The sequence below is a fragment of the Notothenia rossii genome (assembly GCF_949606895.1).
Source record: "Notothenia rossii genome assembly, contig: scaffold_28, whole genome shotgun sequence".
NCBI classification, from domain to species: Eukaryota; Metazoa; Chordata; class Actinopteri; order Perciformes; family Nototheniidae; genus Notothenia; species Notothenia rossii.
In genome coordinates, this window is record NW_027639542.1 from 964,153 (window position 1) to 970,965 (window position 6,813).

The window sequence follows — 6,813 nt, forward strand, 5'->3', positions numbered from 1 at the left end:
CAGAGAGAATGCACTCCCCTGAAAACTCCCCTTGAATTCCTCCAGACTCAGAAAATGTAAAAGTTCACTTTTTGGAGATCCATAGAAAAAGGGTGAAAATGGAAAAAAGTATTCGAAAATAGTGCCTCATAAGGCGGGTAGAGTCCCTTGAAAACTCCCCTTGAATTCCTCCAGACTCAGAAAAAGTCAAAGTTGACTTTTTGGAGATCCATAGAAAAAGGGTGAAAATGAAAAAAAGTATGTCACAGCATGGATTCGAACACGCGACCAACCGCATCCAGGGGCGAGCATTAACGCAGTGAGCCACTGGACCTGAGTACTCAAACATGCCTACTTTTGCATCTTAGAAACTCTGAATTCACTAAATGTACAACTTTTTCTCCATCAAAATGAACAAATGAGACATTAAATAACATCTACAGATCAAGAAGAAGCGAATGGAAGCGGTCCCAGCCTCGTAGCTGTGAACAGCTGTGATCGCAGGAAAATGCTGTTACAAAGATTTCTCAGTATATCTCCGGGACATTTCCCTGGCTTTCCCACCGTCACAATGGACAAACGAGACATGAAATAACATCAACAGATCAAGACGAAGCGAATGGAGGTACCCCCGGAGTCATAGCATGTGTAAATCAAGACGAAACATCTCTCTCTCCCCCGCCTGCTTGCGAAGGGGAGGGGCAGTTTACACACACACGCAGCTGCTGCATGCAGCAACGCACACAGAGGGAGGAGATGGCAGAGAGAACGCACTCCCCTGAAAACTCCCCTTGAATTCCTCCAGACTCAGAAAATGTAAAAGATCACTTTTTGGAGATCCATAGAAAAAGGGTGAAAATGAAAAAAAGAATGCCACAGCATGGATTCGAACACGCGACCAACCGCATCCAGGGGCGAGTGTTAACGCAGTGAGCCACTGGACCTGAGTACGCAAATATGCCTACTTGTGCATCTTAGACACTCTGAATTCACTAAATGTACAACTTTTTCTCCATCAAAATGAACAAATGAGACATGAAATAACATCTACAGATCAAGACGAAGCGAATGGAAGCGGTCCCAGCCTCGTAGCTGTGAACAGCTGTGATCGCAGGAAAATGCTGTTACAAAGATTTATCAGTATATCTCCGGGACATTTCCCTGGCTTTCACACCGACACAATGGACAAACGAGACATGAAATAACATCAACAGATCAAGACGAAGCGAATGGAGGTACCCCCGGAGTCATAGCATGTGTAAATCGAGATGAAACATCTCTCTCTCCCCCGCCTGCTTGCGAGGGGGAGGGGCAGTTTACACACACACGCAGCTGCTGCATGCAGCAACACACACACAGGGAGGAGATGGCAGAGAGAACGCACTCCCCTGAAAACTCCCCTTGAATTCCTCCAGACTCAGAAAAAGTCAAAGTTGACTTTTTGGAGATCCATAGAAAAAGGGTGAAAATGGAAAAAAGTATTCGAAAATAGTGCCTCATAAGGCGGGTAGAGTCCCTTGAAAACTCCCCTTGAATTCCTCCAGACTCAGAAAAAGTCAAAGTTGACTTTTTGGAGATCCATAGAAAAAGGGTGAAAATGAAAAAAAGTATGCTACAGCATACATTCGAACACGCGACCAACCGCATCCAGGGGCGAGCGTTAACGCAGTGAGCCACTGGACCTGAGTACTCAAACATGCCTACTTTTGCATCTTAGAAACTCTGAATTCACTAAATGTACAACTTTTTCTCCATCAAAATGAACAAATGAGACATTAAATAACATCTACAGATCAAGACGAAGCGAATGGAAGCGGTCCCAGCCTCGTAGCTGTGAACAGCTGTGATCGCAGGAAAATACTGTTACAAAGATTTCTCAGTATATCTCCGGGACATTTCCCTGGCTTTGCCACCGTCACAATGGACAAACGAGACATGAAATAACATCAACAGATCAAGACGAAGCGAATGGAAGTACCCCCGGAGTCATAGCATGTGTAAATCGAGACGAAACATCTCTCTCTCCCCCGCCTGCTTGCGAAGGGGAGGGGCAGTTTACACACACACACGCAGCTGCTGCATGCAGCAACGCACACAGAGGGAGGAGATGGCAGAGAGAACGCACTCCCCTGAAAACTCCCCTTGAATTCCTCCAGACTCAGAAAATGTAAAAGATCACTTTTTGGAGATCCATAGAAAAAGGGTGAAAATGGAAAAAAGTATTCGAAAATAGTGCCTCATAAGGCGGGTAGAGTCCCTTGAAAACTCCCCTTGAATTCCTCCAGACTAAGAAAAGTCAAAGTTGACTTTTTGGAGATCCATAGAAAAAGGGTGAAAATGAAAAAAAGTAGGCCACAGCATGGATTCGAACACGCGACCAACCGCATCCAGGGGCGAGCATTAACGCAGTGAGCCACTGGACCTGAGTACTCAAACATGCCTACTTTTGCATCTTAGAAACTCTGAATTCACTAAATGTACAACTTTTTCTCCATCAACATGAACAACTGAGACATTAAATAACATCTACAGATCAAGACGAAGCGAATGGAAGCGGTCCCAGCCTCGTAGCTGCGAACAGCTGTGATCGCAGGAAAATGCTGTTACAAAGATTTCTCAGTATATCTCCGGGACATTTCCTTGGCTTTCCCACCGTCACAATGGACAAACAAGACATGAAATAACATCAACAGATCAAGACGAAGCGAATGGAAGTACCCCCGGAGTCATAGCATGTGTAAATCGAGACGAAACATCTCTCTCTCCCCCGCCTGCTTGCGAGGGGGAGCGGCAGTTTACACACACACACAGCTGCTGCATGCAGCAACGCACACACAGGGAGGAGATGGCAGAGAGAACGCACTCCCCTGAAAACTCCCCTTGAATTCCTCCAGACTCAGAAAATGTAAAAGTTCACTTTTTGGAGATCCATAGAAAAAGGGTGAAAATGGAAAAAAGTATTCGAAAATAGTGCCTCATAAGGCGGGTAGAGTCCCTTGAAAACTCCCCTTGAATTCCTCCAGACTCAGAAAAAGTCAAAGTTGACTTTTTGGAGATCCATAGAAAAAGGGTGAAAATGAAAAAAAGTACACCACAGCATGGATTCGAACACGCGACCAACCGCATCCAGGGGCGAGCGTTAACGCAGTGAGCCACTGGACCTGAGTACTCAAACATGGCTACTTGTGCATCTTAGAAACTCTGAATTCACTAAATGTACAACTTTTTCTCCATCAAAATGAACAAATGAGACATTAAATAACATCTACAGATCAAGACGAAGCGAATTGAAGTTGTCCCAGCCTCGTAGCTGTGAACAGCTGTGATCGCAGGAAAATGCTGTTACAAAGATTTATCAGTATATCTCCGGGACATTTCCCTGGCTTTCCCACCGTCACAATGGACAAACGAGACATGAAATAACATCAACAGATCAAGACGAAGCGAATGGAGGTACCCCCGGAGTCATAGCATGTGTAAATCGAGACGAAACATTTCTCTCTCCCCCGCCTGCTTGCGAAGGGGAGGGGCAGTTTACACACACACGCAGCTGCTGCATGCAGCAACGCACACACAGGGAGGAGATGGCAGAGAGAACACACTCCCCTGAAAACTCCCCTTGAATTCCTCCAGACTCAGAAAATGTAAAAGTTCACTTTTTGGAGATCCATAGAAAAAGGGTGAAAATGGAAAAAAGTATACGAAAATAGTGCCTCATAAGGCGGGTAGAGTCCCTTGAAAACTCCCCTTGAATTCCTCCAGACTCAGAAAAAGTCAAAGTTGACTTTTTGGAGATCCATAGAAAAAGGGTGAAAATGAAAAAAAGTATGCTACAGCATGGATTCGAACACGCGACCAACCGCATCCAGGGGCGAGCGTTAACGCAGTGAGCCACTGGACCTGAGTACTCAAACATGCCTACTTGTGCATCTTAGAAACTCTGAATTCACTAAATGTACAACTTTTTCTCCATCAAAATGAACAAATGAGACATTAAATAACATCTACAGATCAAGACGAAGCGAATGGAAGCGGTCCCAGCCTCGTAGCTGCGAACAGCTGTGATCGCAGGAAAATGCTGTTCCAAAGATTTCTCAGTATATCTCCGGGACATTTCCCTGGCTTTGCCACCGTCACAATGGACAAATGAGACATGAAATAACATCAACAGATCAAGACGAAGCGAATGGAAGTACCCCCGGAGTCATAGCATGTGTAAATCGAGACGAAACATCTCTCTCTCCCCCGCCTGCTTGCGAAGGGGAGGGGCAGTTTACACACACACACGCAGTTGCTGCATGCAGCAACGCACACACAGGGAGGAGATGGCAGAGAGAATGCACTCCCCTGAAAACTCCCCTTGAATTCCTCCAGACTCAGAAAATGTAAAAGTTCACTTTTTGGAGATCCATAGAAAAAGGGTGAAAATGGAAAAAAGTATTCGAAAATAGTGCCTCATAAGGCGGGTAGAGTCCCTTGAAAACTCCCCTTGAATTCCTCCAGACTCAGAAAAAGTCAAAGTTGACTTTTTGGAGATCCATAGAAAAAGGGTGAAAATGAAAAAAAGAATGCCACAGCATGGATTCGAACACGCGACCAACCGCATCCAGGGGCGAGCGTTAACACAGTGAGCCACTGGACCTGAGTACTCAAACATGCCTACTTGTGCATCTTAGACACTCTGAATTTACTAAATGTACAACTTTTTCTCCATCAAAATGAACAAATGAGACATTAAATAACATATACAGATCAAGACGAAGCGAATGGAAGCGGTCCCAGCCTCGTAGCTGCGAACAGCTGTGATCGCAGGAAAATGCTGTTACAAAGATTTCTCAGTATATCTCCGGGACATTTCCCTGGCTTTCCAACCGTCACAATGGACAAACGAGACATGAAATAACATCAACAGATCAAGACGAAGCGAATGGAGGTACCCCCGGAGTCATAGCATGTGTAAATCGAGACGAAACATCTCTCTCTCCCCCGCCTGCTTGCGAGGGGGAGGGGCAGTTTACACACACACGCAGCTGCTGCATGCAGCAACACACACACAGGGAGGAGATGGCAGAGAGAACGCACTCCCCTGAAAACTCCCCTTGAATTCCTCCAGACTCAGAAAAAGTCAAAGTTGACTTTTTGGAGATCCATAGAAAAAGGGTGAAAATGAAAAAAAGTATGCCACAGTATGGATTCGAACACGCGACCAACCGCATCCAGGGGCGAGCATTAACGCAGTGAGCCACTGGACCTGAGTACTCAAACATGCCTACTTGTGCATCTTAGAAACTCTGAATTCACTAAATGTACAACTTTTTCTCCATCAAAATGAACAAATGAGACATGAAATAACATCTACAGATCAAGACGAAGCGAATGGAAGCGGTCCCAGCCTCGTAGCTGTGAACAGCTGTGATCGCAGGAAAATGCTGTTACAAAGATTTCTCAGTATATCTCCGGGACATTTCCCTGGCTTTCTCACCGTCACAATGGACAAACGAGACATGAAATAACATCAACAGATCAAGACGAAGCGAATGGAGGTACCCCCGGAGTCATAGCATGTGTAAATCGAGACGAAACATCTCTCTCTCCCCCGCCTGCTTGCGAAGGGGAGGGGCAGTTTACACACACACGCAGCTGCTGCATGCAGCAACGCACACACAGGGAGGAGATGGCAGAGAGAACGCACTCCCCTGAAAACTCCCCTTGAATTCCTCCAGACTCAGAAAATGTAAAAGTTCACTTTTTGGAGATCCATAGAAAAAGGGTGAAAATGGAAAAAAGTATTCGAAAATAGTGCCTCATAAGGCGGGTAGAGTCCCTTGAAAACTCCCCTTGAATTCCTCCAGACTCAGAAAAAGTCGAAGTTGACTTTTTGGAGATCCATAGAAAAAGGGTGAAAATGAAAAAAAGTATGCTACAGCATGGATTCGAACACGCGACCAACCGCATCCAGGGGCGAGCATTAACGCAGTGAGCCACTGGACCTGAGTACTCAAACATGCCTACTTTTGCATCTTAGAAACTCTGAATTCACTAAATGTACAACTTTTTCTCCATCAACATGAACAACTGAGACATTAAATAACATCTACAGATCAAGACGAAGCGAATGGAAGCGGTCCCAGCCTCGTAGCTGCGAACAGCTGTGATCGCAGGAAAATGCTGTTACAAAGATTTCTCAGTATATCTCCGGGACATTTCCCTGGCTTTCCCACCGTCACAATGGACAAACAAGACATCAAATAACATCAACAGATCAAGACGAAGCGAATGGAAGTACCCCCGGAGTCATAGCATGTGTAAATCGAGACGAAACATCTCTCTCTCCCCCGCCTGCTTGCGAGGGGGAGGGGCAGTTTACACACACACACAGCTGATGCATGCAGCAACGCACACACAGGGAGGAGATGGCAGAGAGAACGCACTCCCCTGAAAACTCCCCTTGAATTCCTCCAGACTCAGAAAATGTAAAAGTTCACTTTTTGGAGATCCATAGAAAAAGGGTGAAAATGGAAAAAAGTATTCGAAAATAGTGCCTCATAAGGCGGGTAGGGTCCCTTGAAAACTCCCCTTGAATTCCTCCAGACTCAGAAAAAGTAAAAGTTGACTTTTTGGAGATCCATAGAAAAAGGGTGAAAATGAAAAAAAGTACACCACAGCATGGATTCGAACACGCGACCAACCGCATCCAGGGGCGAGCGTTAACGCAGTGAGCCACTGGACCTGAGTACTCAAACATGGCTACTTGTGCATCTTAGAAACTCTGAATTCACTAAATGTACAACTTTTTCTCCATCAAAATGAACAAATGAGACATTAAATAACATC